The following is a 13,776-nucleotide window of genomic DNA, read 5'->3' on the forward strand; positions in this document are numbered from 1 at the left end:
CAAGTTGATTGGAAGATGTGAACCATGACCCTACAATAAGGGAGTGGAAAATGTTTGGAATGTTATGCGTAACGGAAGAGAAGCAGTTCTAAGCATTCCTCCATGCTGTGCTGATGTGGCTTTAACATTAATAAATGCTTTTAGGAGAAAACATGCCTGAAAGTCCTTTTAAGTGTTTCGTTACTCAGACACTTGACATGTATTTTGAATAATAGACTTTGTTAAGAATTGTGATAAAGGAAACTTTGGTTACCAAAAATTTGGAAATTATAAATATCAAAATTTAAATTTAAATATTGACGGGAAGCTAAAAATTGGGAAAAACTAACTACTGGACATTGACTGTTTATAAAGATTGAAGGTTAAAGTAACTAGGATATGTATAAGCTAAAAATTTATTGATAAATGTAACAATGCTATCTTTACTTAATGGATATAATAAGAATTGTATTAGTTTAAATAAGAGACAGTAGATATTAAGGGAAAAGGAGAGGAAATATTTGATGTGGTAGTTTGAGATTTGTGCTAAAGATTTTTGTATGTTATTGAGTTATTGATTAACCCAGCTGCCACGTTGCTTTTTAAATACTTAAATGTAAAGTTAGAAAATCAATAAAATATTACAAAAAAAAGAAGATATCAGGAAAATAATTTCTTGGATTGTAGTAAAAATAAAAATAAAGGATGGGCGATCAGAAAATGGTAGAGTAGTGGAATTTGCATGGCAGTTGAAGGCAATCTTCCCCCCAAAGGCTAAATTCTCATATTTGAGATGCATTTGTGGCATTTTATGTATGTGTGTATCCCTGTGTTTCAGGGAGCAGAGATTGGAGTATTCCCTCAGGCTATACAAAGGTTTTATTGCTAAATGCATCCTGAACTAAAACTTTCTGGTGTGAATTTAAATAAGCATTCATTTTATGTATCAAATGTGAAATGAATGAATAATTGAATTTCCTTTGTCTCATCCAAGCCAGTTTAGCAAAGCTGGAAAAATGTCAGTGCTGAGATGGTACTTCTCCATTAAAGTGAGATACAGTATTTCTACTGTGATTTTTTTTCATTGTCCCACAGGTACATAACATGTATACTGCTTAGGCCATAACCAGAAAATAAAGAGGATGTATAGGATGTCTATGGAGATTCTCAGTCATCTAGGTCATAGTTATTCCAAAGGTGCTTTTTTCACGAGGCAACTGGACTTCCTTGTTTTTCTCTCAGAGCTGAAGAAGCTTCTTAGATGAGAAGCGAAATGTCTTCAAAGAAAAACAAGGATGTATAGGATGTGTTTCTACTTCCATTTGTCCAGTATGGAGGACTGCATAATTTAATAATACCAGACTCTGAGGTCTCTTGTCCTTGCTTCATTCTGCTGGTTATCATTTGACAGAGGAAGAAAGCATGGAGTAGGATCATATTTCATTAATCATTAGGTTCAGGTAGTCCTCGACTTATAACAGTTCATTAAGTGACCATTCAAAGTTACAACAACACTGAAAAAAGTGACTAATGACCGTTTTTCATACTTACGATCGTTGCAGCATCCCCACGGTCACGTGACCAAAATTCAGATGCTTGGCAACTGACTCATATTTATGATGGTTGCAGTGTCCCATGGTCATGTGATCAGCTTTTTGACCTTCTAACAAGCAAAATCAATGGGGAAGCCGGATTCACTTAACAGCCATGTTACTAAGTTAATAATTGCGGTGATTTACTTAACAACTGTGGCAAGAAAGGTCATCAAATGGGGTAAAATTCATTTAAGAAATGTCTCACTTAGCAACAGAAATTTGGGACTCAACCGTGGTCGTAAGTTGAAGACTACCTGTACTAGGTATTTCAATGATACCTCTGCAGCAATCACTACTAGTCGTGGGGGGTGGGTGTGTCACCAGGACCCAGGGCAGCCTGCCTTTGGATATAAATGGTAAAAAAATCCTGACTTCAGGACCCTGATTTATGAGATACTTCATGTGAGCAATATTATAGTGGCTTACTTGCCTTGGCTCTGGAGACTCATTTTGAATCTATAGCTAGTCAATTTGATATACCTGCAGAGACCATGGCTTTCATTTGATTTGTCTATTCTGCTGAAAGAACAGCCATTTCAGTTAGATGACTCTTGCTTCTCTTTTCTTTATAATTATCCCCTTGTATCTTTTGTTCTCTTGGTAGTGGCAATGACCATTCGGCTCTGTGGTTTTACTTTTGCCTATTTTCTTGGTATCTTGGAGGACATTTCATTTTAATTTAGGAACTGCAAAACTAGTGGCGGGAGGGATTTGTGGTTTGTTTGTTTGTATATTTGTTTATTCAATTTGTATGTCTGTCCACCTCAACACGTGACTTTGGGAAGGCAAGAAAATTAAAATAAAATCCAAACATCCATACCATAAAAATTAAAATACATGGCCAGAAATATTTAATATCCCATCATCACTGATACAACTATGAAATGGGTGTCTGCACACAGTTGTGAGCCCAGGTCTTTAGGACTTTATGAAAGGCCAGCAAGGTCAAGCCCATTCTGGGAGGTCTTTGAAGGATCAATTGTCCATAGGATGGGCACTTCAGCAGAAACTAGCACTCATCTGATGGGACCTGAAGCATGTCCCCCTGCCAGACCAAATTGGATGGGTAGAAACAAATGGGGAAAGATGGTCCCTCAAATTGATTGCCTACATCATCATCATCATCATCATCATCATCATCATCATCATCATCATCATCAAGTTGGAAGGGACCTTGGAAATCATCTAGTCCAACCCCCTGCTCAGGCAAGAAATCCTATACCATTTCGGACAGATGGCTTCCAGTCTCTTCTTAAAAACTTCCAGTGTTGGAGCATTCACCACTTCTGGAGGCAGGTTGTTCCATTGGTTAGTTGTTCTAACTGTCAGGAAGTTTCTCCTTAGTTCTAGGTTGCTTCTCTCCTTGATTAGTTTCCATCCGTTGCTTCTTGTCCTACCTTCAGGCCCTTTGGAGAATAGCTTGACTCCCTCTTCTTTGTGGCAGCCCCTGAGATATTGGAACACTGCTATCATGTCCCCCCTCATCCTTCTCTTCGTTAAACTAGACATACCCAATTCCAGCAACCGTTCCTCATATGTTTTAGCCTCCAGTCTCCTAATCATCTTTGTTGCTCTTCTCTGTACTCTTTCTAGAGCAGCAGTTCTCAACCTATGGGTCACGACCCCATTTGGGGTCGATCAACCATTTCACGGGGGTTGCCAAGCAAGGCTGTCCGCCATTTTTCCCCTTTTCCGGCAGGTGCCTTACCTCCCTTGAGCTGGGCCAGCTGGTGGTCGGCCTGCTCCGTCTCTGCCGCTTGCCAGCTACGCCTCGGCTGGCGCAGGGGGTGGAACCACGCATGCGTGGCGCTCCCGGGCAGGGAAAGTCCTCGACTTACGACCGGTTGGGTAGACCTTGGCTTACGACCGGTTTAGTCCTCGACTTACGACCGGTTGGGGGTCGCGGCATTAAAAAGGTTGAGAACCACTGTTCTAGAGTCTCAGCATCTTTTTTACATCGTGGTGACCAAAACTAGATGCAGTATTCCAAGTGTGGCCTTGACTATAAAGCCACACAGTCTTTCTTGACCAATTCTTATGTGTTTTTGTAATGGAGTGTGTGGAGGATCTTGGAGGGCAAAGAAAAAGATGCTGCTTAGGAACAACTCTATAGATGCTGCAGGAGAACTCTATAGTCACTTAACAGTCAGAAAAAGAAACTTAGGAAGGACTCATCCTAATTGATCAGATGGTTAAAAATGGCGCCGAGAAGTTTTTGCCTTCAGACTTGCAAAGTTCTATTAATATAGCTTTACAATAAAGTAGATTTAGTTCATCTAATCATGTTTCCTGTTTGGTTTAACCAATACAGCAGATAGTTTTTGTAGTAAAAATTCATACCCAAAATATATTCTAGTGGGCTTGTGGATCAGTTTTGAACCATTATTTTATTTTATTTCCAGAATCTACTTGTTTGGTAAATATGTCCTTTTAGTTTTAAATGGGTCTTATCAAAATATGCAGCTTAGGTTTTATTTTATTTGGTTTAAGATAATTATTATATTTTTTTCAATACTTCTTTTCATTTTTTAACTAATTGTATTAAATTTTGTACTTTGTTACTAAGTTTTCATCTTTCTTATAAAATATTCATAGTTATTTAGGCAGAAAGGTGGAATCTTCAAGTAACTTTCATTTTATCAGCTTAACTTTGGGTTTATCAGAGAAAAATACACCTTTGTTGTATATTTTTCATTTTGCTTTGATCATAAGCATTGCCACAAGATATTTGTGTGTGATGGAGTTAGTGACCTGGAACTCAAATATGCCCTTCATTCAATTTCTATAGACTGACATTATTTTACATTTTGGATGAACAATTGCTGAATATATAATCCCCTTAGCCAGAGTTTGAGTTTTCTTCTTTTGTCATCCCCTTGGAAAGGTTACATTCAACACACGAATTCTTTTTTTTCTCTCTCTCTCTCTTTCTCTTTCTGAGTCTTTTTAACATAGAAGATGAATATAATAATTTTACTTTAAACTTGGTAAAATAGATTAGATTTTAGATTAGGAATGAGTTTAGAGAGAGAGAGAGAGAGTCTATATTTATAACTGTACCTCAGTAATCAATAAAGCCAATCTACACTTGTATCACCAGCATGGAAATATATGGACAAATCAATGTTTAGCACATATATATTACATTCCCAGCTATCTTCTAAATTGGGATTTTTGGCAGGACTGCAGCTGATGAGCTGTAAATAGGAAAATATACTTCAGTTAATCCTATGGTGGTTAGAGAATAAGTGGAAGAGAAAGCTACAACTCCCTCTTTCTCTTTTGCACTGAGTATTGTGAAAAAAAGAAAGCTGAACTAGACACATCATTTGTCTGATAGAGAAAAGCAGTTGTTAGATACAAAAAAGTACAGATAATCCTTGATTTCCAACAGTTCATTTAGTGACTGTTTAAAGTTACAAACAATACTGCAAAAAAGTGACCTATAACTGCTTTTCATACTTACGACCATTGCATCATCCTCATGGTCATATGACCAAAATTGAGATGCTTAGCAACTGACTCATATTTATGACGGTTGCGGTGTCCCAGCATCATGTGGTCACATTTTGCAGACTTTTTGACAAGCAAAGTCAATGGGGAAGCCAGATTCACTTAACAACTGTGTTACTAAGTTAACAACTGCAGTGATTCACTTAACAACTGTGGCAAGAAAGGTTGTAAAATGAGGTAGAACGCACTTAATAATTGTCTTGCTTAGCAACAGAAGTTTTGGGCTCAGTTGCGGTCTTAAGTTGAGGACTACCGGTACTCTATATGTTATAAAGCCTATTGTGATCACTATTTCTGATTAGCATAATTTATAAAATACAGTATGATGACAGCTTAAATGATTATTATTTCTGTATTATTCTATTTTTCTGTTATGGAAATGTAACTTTTCATTTCTATGCTTCTATCAATCCATATGGAATGTAGTCACATAAAGATAAATATAAGCAGACAAGCAAATAAATGAAGTGAGAACAACAGATTCTTTTTCTGCTATATAAAGCCAACTTTGAGCGTTATACTCATTTCTCAGTCTTGTCATCTGCAATTAGAGGTTAACATTTATTATTAATTTATTATATTTTTAAAAGACACCTATAAGTTTCTTCATTGATATCTTTGGATTATACTGTACCTTATCAAAACATTTTTAAGGTGCAGTGGGGATATAAAAATACCTTTTTCAAGTTTCAGCTACAGGAAAGTCTAGACCAGGGGTAGGCAACCTTGGCTCTTTTATGACTCGTGGACTTCAACTCCCAGAATTCCTGAGCCAGCTGGCTCAGGAATTCTGGGAGTTGAAGTTCACAAGTCACAAAAGAGCCAAGGTTGCCTACCCCTGGTCTAGACAGTCTTGTTATGGAAATTGTTTGCTAATTATGCACTTTATGCACTATGTGGGAAAGGATATGTCAACTATCTCTCCACCAATTTATCATTCCAAATTATTCTTTTTATGTAGAAGGTTGAAAATGAAAAGTTTAGATTTAGATTTCTTTGAAAACAACTTTTGAATGTAAATAACATATAAGACAATTGGATGTTGTGAGAAGTTTGTACACACTTTCCTGGAAGTAAGGTCCACTGAAGAATGAATTTTTTGTTTTTTTTTTGAGTAAACGTATTTAAGATGGAATTGTTTAAATCACAAGATTTAAATAACTCCCTGTAGTATCATTTACAGTTTATTTCTCCACTTCTGTTATGTTTTTAAAATTCTTGGGTAATTCTTTTCTGTGTATAATTTGATATTTTCTTTTTATCAACATTAACACATTTGGTGGTTTGTTTTTTAATCTCTGCTTCTGATAATGATATTGTTGGAAAAGTAAATATAACTTTCTGCTTATTTTGTTTCACGCAGAAACCTAAGGTATGAATATAGATTTTTGAGACATTTAAATTTTATTTTCTTGGGAAAAGGGCTTGCATGATTAATTAGACTGCTTGTTATTGATTGAAGATTAATGCCTTGCAACATTAAAGTTTTTTTTAACTTTGATTGCAACAGCCATTGTCTGTTGTATCAGTTTTGATTTGTAAACTATGAGAGTACAAGTTTCTAAAATTTGTATTCTGTGTGTGTATGGCTTATAAATAGCTACATAACTGAACTTTTCCTTGAAAATTTAGAGACTGTACCCAGGGCTTTTTTTGCCATAGAATGCCCAAAGACCATTAAAATCTACATACCCCACCCAAATTCTAAGGACCCACCAATACCAAAAGGGCACACTCAGACGCAGGTCAAAGTACATGACACAGGAAATACAAAGCCTCAAACAGGAACAGGAAACAGTCTCAAGAGCCCCAGAAGGTATAAAAGCCCACCACTCTGCCACATATGGTCAGTTTTCCCAGAGCCATCTTTCTGTCTGGCTCTCCTCTTCAATAAACTACAACCTTCTTTCTAAAGCGGTTCCATGTTGTTTATTCCCGGCTTGGACTGGACCCTGATGAAGATTTTTCTTTCAACAAAACATTGCCCAACCTTGTTAATGTTGGGAACAGATTAAAATGGAGCTCCTTTATTTAGCTGGATCACACCATTGATATTTTATATAAGTATGTATTGCCTCATTTAGTTTAAAATTGGTTGAATTCTTTTTAATTTAAAATGCATTTTAATGGAGATGGTTTAAGTGTACATACACAGCTGAGAGTAACATGATTGTGGAGGTACAGAAAATAAATAAATCAAGTAATAATTCTCTTTTTCCAATGCAGAATCTGAACATTAGTCACTTATTCATTCCTTATTTACTTGGTTTCCATATTGGCACATGATGAATACTTGAGCAATCAAGCACATAGAGACTAGTTGGGATCTCTTGTGTTAGCTTCATAAAGGTATTCCCTTACTATAAATTCTGAAATTATTAGATGGAATTAGCTTATGTATTTCAAAGCATACCAACAATGAATTGAAATGAAATAAACCCACAAACCTGTATGTAGCTTACTTGAACAGAAATCATTGAGCTGCTTAAAATGTAGTAAATATTTTATTTGTAAATCCTGACATGTGTGGTTGTCACACATTTTTTATTTTTGTTTTGCTTGTACATATACTAGGAAACAAAGAATGGTTGGGATTTCATTGTTTATATTGTGAAAATGGGTGGTGTCCAACGATGGCTTGGCTTGGCAGAAAATACTTCCTCTTGAGGAAGATGAACCCTCTCTTTTCCATTAATCCATCTATCTTTTTTTAGTGCCCTAAACACTACTATCCCACATAGTATTGAGTCCTAAGAAATTGATTGTAGATAGAAAGCAGAACAACCCATAAATACTTAGATGTAAAACCTTCAGGGAAAACTACTGTAAGATTATAGGCTAGACTCAAACATTTGGAGGAAAGAAAATCAGTAAAATCACTTCCATATTACTATCAAGAAAGCTATATTATTATGTTCATAAAGTCACCAGGAAGTAAATTTTACTTGAAGATTTTACCTAATGATTCATTAATATAATGCCCTCTAATGGAGAATGATGAACATTAGCTGTTGATAAACAAGATTTGCTATCTATTCCTCTATCCTCAATTAAGAACATTTAGCTGCCTTTAGCAATCACATTATCCATATGATTACTTCATTTTTCTTCTGGTTTTAAAATTATGTATGTGGAACAACTACATAGTGCTTGAACTGGTCCTTAATAGGATATTGCAGCAAGTTTTAAGAGATGAATACTTGTTGTCGCATTCAATTCTGAAACAGGCTGAATAGTAGAATAATAGGAGAGATGCTGCAATTCTCTTTAATCTTTTTCCAAAATGCTTGTTCTATTTTAATTTTTTATTCTCAAGTAACAGGTATTCTCCTGATATTTGAAAAACTCTCATTGGTTCCACTTGTGGAACTTCACTGATTACAGCCTGGATATGAAGTATTGTGTTGTTGCACAAAACTTATAAGAATTTAAATCCAGCTGCAGCTTGAAGGGGACAAATTTTTTAAAATTAGAGACTTCCTGAATATATTGCATTTGCCTAAGCTCATCTTAGCTCTTTCTAGTCCCGTAAGGAAAATAGCTCTCGGTAATTACTGTATATTGTATTTAGCCTCCATAAAATTGTCTTACTTTAAAAAAAATGATGATTTGGATCAGGAATATATCGTGCAAATAATGTAAATACTTTTAATACTTTCTGGGATGATGTGGAGGGAAGATGGTGGCAGCAGGAAAACCACTTGAACATACCTTGCTATATGAACATAAATTTCAGATTGCCCTGGAACAATATAAGCCAAAGTGAAGCACTGGTGCAGAAACAGTACCATACTCAAGAGAAGTTCTGCTAATCAAGAGATATGATTGAAAGAAAGCCAAGTATGTTAATTTAAAAGTCCCACTGATTTCAGTGGGGTTTACTCTCAGAAAAGTATGCATAGCATTCAACCAGGTTGAAATGAAAGGAGGTTCCCCTCCCCCATTTTAGGATATACAGTGACTGTTGATGGAATGAAAAATTTATGTTGAGCATTGTTGTAGAGAAGCAAATGGACTTTATTTGTTCAAGTAGTGTACATGAGTGTACTAGATAGAAGACTGGGAACTTGGAAAACAGTTGGACAGGAATCAAAGCCTTCATAATTTTTCTGGTTTTCATGAAAGGTGTCCATCAATTTGCATTAAAATATTTGTCATTATTGAAAATTGTTTTAAAATACTGTATTTCATTTTGATGCGATGAACCCAAGACTGGCAGATAAAATGTTATGATTAATTTCAGATTTTTCTACTAAAAGTTGCCAATATATGGTGAGAGTTAAGCAAGACTTTGTGTGGTATCTTCTAATCCAGATTCAGTCACAGTTTTGTTCCATACAGTATTAACCTTGTGAACTCTAAAGCTTCTTCTTTCTGCTATGTCTTCAAGATGGACAGTGATTAATATTTATATGTTATTTATATGTAAGAGTGTAGGTCTATACATATGTTGCACATAGCATGTTTAAGAGCAAGCAACAAAATTTCATTTTTGATGTGTGCCAATGTGCCTACAGTAAAAAATGACAAATGTTATCTATCTATCTATCTATCTATCTATCTATCTATCTATCTATCGATCGATCGATCGATCGATCGATCGATCGATCGATCGATCGATCGATCGATCGATCTATCTATCATCTAATATTGCTATATTTCTCAAAGAATCTGATCAGCTTGTAAAGTAAAATATTAGGGCTTTTCATGCAACTGGATCTTTTGGGAAATATAGACATCTTGGCGACGATCATGTATCTGGGCATGCCCAGTTCAGAGAATGTTGAGGTAGAAAGGGTTGAGCTGGTTATTCATTTTGTATTCTACAGCAAACTTTCTTAAGTGCTCAGTAAAGTTGTAGGCCTGGTGCAATTTAATCTATTTATATTCTCATTCAGGGAAGCATCGACAGTCTTCATATATTGCAAACTATAGTGGCTCTGTGAATGAAATTACATACAGTATTGTGCAATTTTGGATTAGAGATTATAAAAATCCATCTTGTAAAAGTGTGAAAGCAGTTACCCTTGATTCCAATCAACTTTTTAATCAATGTAGTGGGACTTTAATAAGAATGTGTAGAATCCTAACAGTATCTGTTTTGCAACTTCTTAAAGCAGGCGGGCCTTTCTTTTTCTGGAATCATGTTGATTCTTTTTTTTTAGAAATGAATCTGAAGGGCTGCAAAGCTATAATGATTATGTTGTGAGATGAACAGCTTTGAAACTGAAATGCTGATCCTTAGTTACTCTCGCTCAGATTTGACTATCATCAATTTTTTAAAAATGTGATCTTTTTATATGGATGTTTCTATGCACTGTGATTTTTTTTTTGTTTCGGTGCGTGCCTCTGAGTTAGTGTTGACACCTGATGACTGCCTGAACTAGTCCCAAGTTTTCTTGACAAGGTTTTTCAGAAGTCGTTTGTCCTTGCCTTCTTCCTAGGGCCAAGAGAAAATGACTATCCCAAAGTTACCCAGCTAGCTTTGTCCCTAAGGCAGGATTAGAATTCTCAATCTTCCAGTTTTTAGACTGATGCCCTAACTACTATACTAAACTGGCTATTAATATTCACTATGAATTAAGGCATCAAACAATATTCTTTTACAAGGACTCTAAATACAATTCCAGATTTCTTTTCCCTGGAGGAATGGAAGTAGGATGTAGAAGCACTGAGAAAGCTTAAACTAATTCTGATGTACATAATTGATTAATTAACTGATTAATCAGTTACATCTCCATAGTCCTAATATAAAAGCAAATGAATGATGTGAAAGCCAGCTGGGTGACTTTAGGCCAGTCACTCTCAGCCCAACCCATCTTGCAGTGTTGTTGTTGTTGTGTGGAAAATAGGTGGAAGGAGCATTAGGTGTGTTCACTTTCTTGAGTTATTATAAAAAATAATGAAGGCAGGATATAAATAAATGTCTAGCATTCAAGCTGTGCTTGATGTATATCACAAGCAAAGTTTGCACCCTATTCATGGAACATCTTATAGACAATCAATGAAACCGTATTTTGTTTTCCTTATCAATTGTTTCCTTTCCCTTTCTTTTTCTGTACTCACATTCCATATCCCATGTGACTTTGCAGCACTGATATGTTTGCAAAATTTACCAAATGATTGGAAATGATTTAATTAGCACAGAGTATGGAAATTCTCTTGGCCATTCCTCAGTCATTCCTGGCAATAATAAGAATGTCATGAGCCAAGGGAAGAAAACCTTCATTTCTTCCTCCTGGAATCTTGGCTGTTGTATGAAACAATAATTAATGAGGCAAGCAACTTGTTATTGCCCTTCTATATGACCATGACTGCAATTATTCCCAATTTCTGAAGAAAACCGATAAAATTTATGTTATAAACCAAGTACAATGTTCATGGTGTTTCAAATCAGCATGCAATTTTTCCCTGTCAAAATGTGTAGATACTACCAGTTATGTATTGAAATATTTTACATGACAGAAGTGAAGGAGACACATGTATATCCCAAATTCATAGTAAGAATCAGAAAGAAATAATCATGTAAGTACCCTTGGTAAGATCTCAAAAGTAATGCTGTTAGTTTCTTTATAATGCCTTTTAAAATCCATATAAAAAGTCATGTGCATATTGCTAATAACTTTTCCCTAATACGATCTGTTGGTGTACAAGTTTTTAGTTGCCAAAAGGCTCATGAGGGACTCAATGGGGAAGTTCCAGCTGGAGATGGCTGCTGGATTGACTCCCCCTCCCTTCTCATTCTCTACTTTCCACCCATCCATCTGTCATATTGATGTTTTCTCATTGTTCTCTTTCTCATTATTTTATTGTTCTATTATTTTACTTCTGTTTTGTTTACACTTACTTTTCATTTCTTGCTTTTTATTGTTGTAAGCCACCTAGAGTAGCCCTATGGTGAGATAGACGGAAAATCAGTTTGACAAATAAATAAAGTTTCATGAGGTGTGAAGCGATTCTGATTTTCAAAGCCTGCACATTCCCCTTGCTTGTTGGCATGGGTGAAGACAGCATCAATTGTTGTTTATTTAGGAATAACAATAGGACTTAAACTTATATACTGCTTCATAGTGCTTTACAGTGCTCTCTAAGCGGTTTTCAGAGTCAGCATATTGCCCCCAACAATCTGGGTCCTCATTTTACCAACCTTGGAAGGATGAAAGGTTGAGTCAACCTTGAGCCGGTCAGGATTGAATTCCTGGCAGTGGAATGCAGAATCAGCCTTCAATACTGCATTCCCACCACTGTGCCAGCATGGCTCAGTGGAAGAACTACTTTAGCCATGTCTGCAATATTGTCTGGGATGCTACACATCCTCTTCATGACCTGTTTTCTTTGTTACCTTCTGGGAGGAGGCTTCATGGTATCCAAAGCAGAACATCCAGATTCAGTCACAGTTTTGTTCCATATAGCATCAGTCATGTGAACTCTCAAGTTTCCTCTTTCTGCTATGTATTCAAAATGGACAGTGATATATGTATAGGTGTAGGTGTAGGTATATATGTAAGTATGTTTATAGCATGTGTATATATATGTTATATATGGGTATGGATAGATATATATATTTTCTTTTTAGAGTAGGCAACAGAATTTCATTTTTAATGTGTGAGCCAGTGTGTTCACAGTAAAAAATGACAATAAAGACTACTTTATCTTATGGATTCCTGATGTTTTTCTTATACTCAGCCCTCTAAATGTTCCTCTTTTTGAGAGTTTGACTGATTTAAATACTGCTACTAAATAAACATAGGTGTATGAGGCATTCTTTGGTTATCAGGAAATATTGTGCCTTGTAAGATAAAATCAATTCATTTATTTTTGAAAAGATCTGCCTCCCTTAAAAAAAAAGGAGAAATTTCCTAACTTTGTGGAGCTGGTGGGAATTTCAGTAAATGTGATGTGGGTTTTTGAAAACGTTGCTGCTGGGTAGGCTGCTTCTTTTACAAAGTTATTGCCACTGAAGGGCATAATGAGTTTCCAAGCATCAACTCAGCAAAATGCTATTTTGTTTACAGAATACTCCACACTGTGCCTATGGGTTCATCTCGCTTCTGTTGCTGAGGGGCCCTTTCAAGACAAAAGCTTTGGGCTTCAGCCATCTATCAAATTTATTTCTAAGAAAGCCTTTGGGATCCAGCACATACTTGGGTATAAGGATAATTGTAGAGGCTGGTGCTTTGCTTATCAGCATGACAACCACCATTATTTTATCTATAAAAGATTGTGTGGGCTAGAGAGTCTGCAAATTGGAACCACCCCTACTGGTTGTCTAACTGACAATCTAAGTTCTAAAACAGAATGGTTTCTTCGTTGCCATATCATGTGGCATTTTCTGTTGTTGCTTATTTATATACTATATGTGTGCAATTTTTTTCAAAAGAACAAGAAGCTATATTTTTCCTTTATTATTGTGATTCCAGTAATAGAAGGAGCCTAATTATATTCCTGGCAAACTTCTGTTCTTCACAGAGCGTAACCTTTGTGTTGTGGGTTTTACTTTGTCAGCCAGAGCAATTGCATCTTCCAATCGATAAACTTAAAATTGGTTCAGTGGTTAGTATAGTCTATAATTGGTAGGGGGGGAGCACAATAGGCCTGAATAAATTTCTCAGCCAGAGAAAACTCATGTTCAGGCTAGTAAAACAACTAAATGTCTGGAAATAACATACACATACACACACACAAACAC

Source organism: Protobothrops mucrosquamatus, unplaced genomic scaffold (assembly GCF_001527695.2).
Source record: "Protobothrops mucrosquamatus isolate PMUCROS unplaced genomic scaffold, P.Mucros_1.0 scaffold904, whole genome shotgun sequence".
Lineage (NCBI taxonomy): Eukaryota > Metazoa > Chordata > Lepidosauria > Squamata > Viperidae > Protobothrops > Protobothrops mucrosquamatus.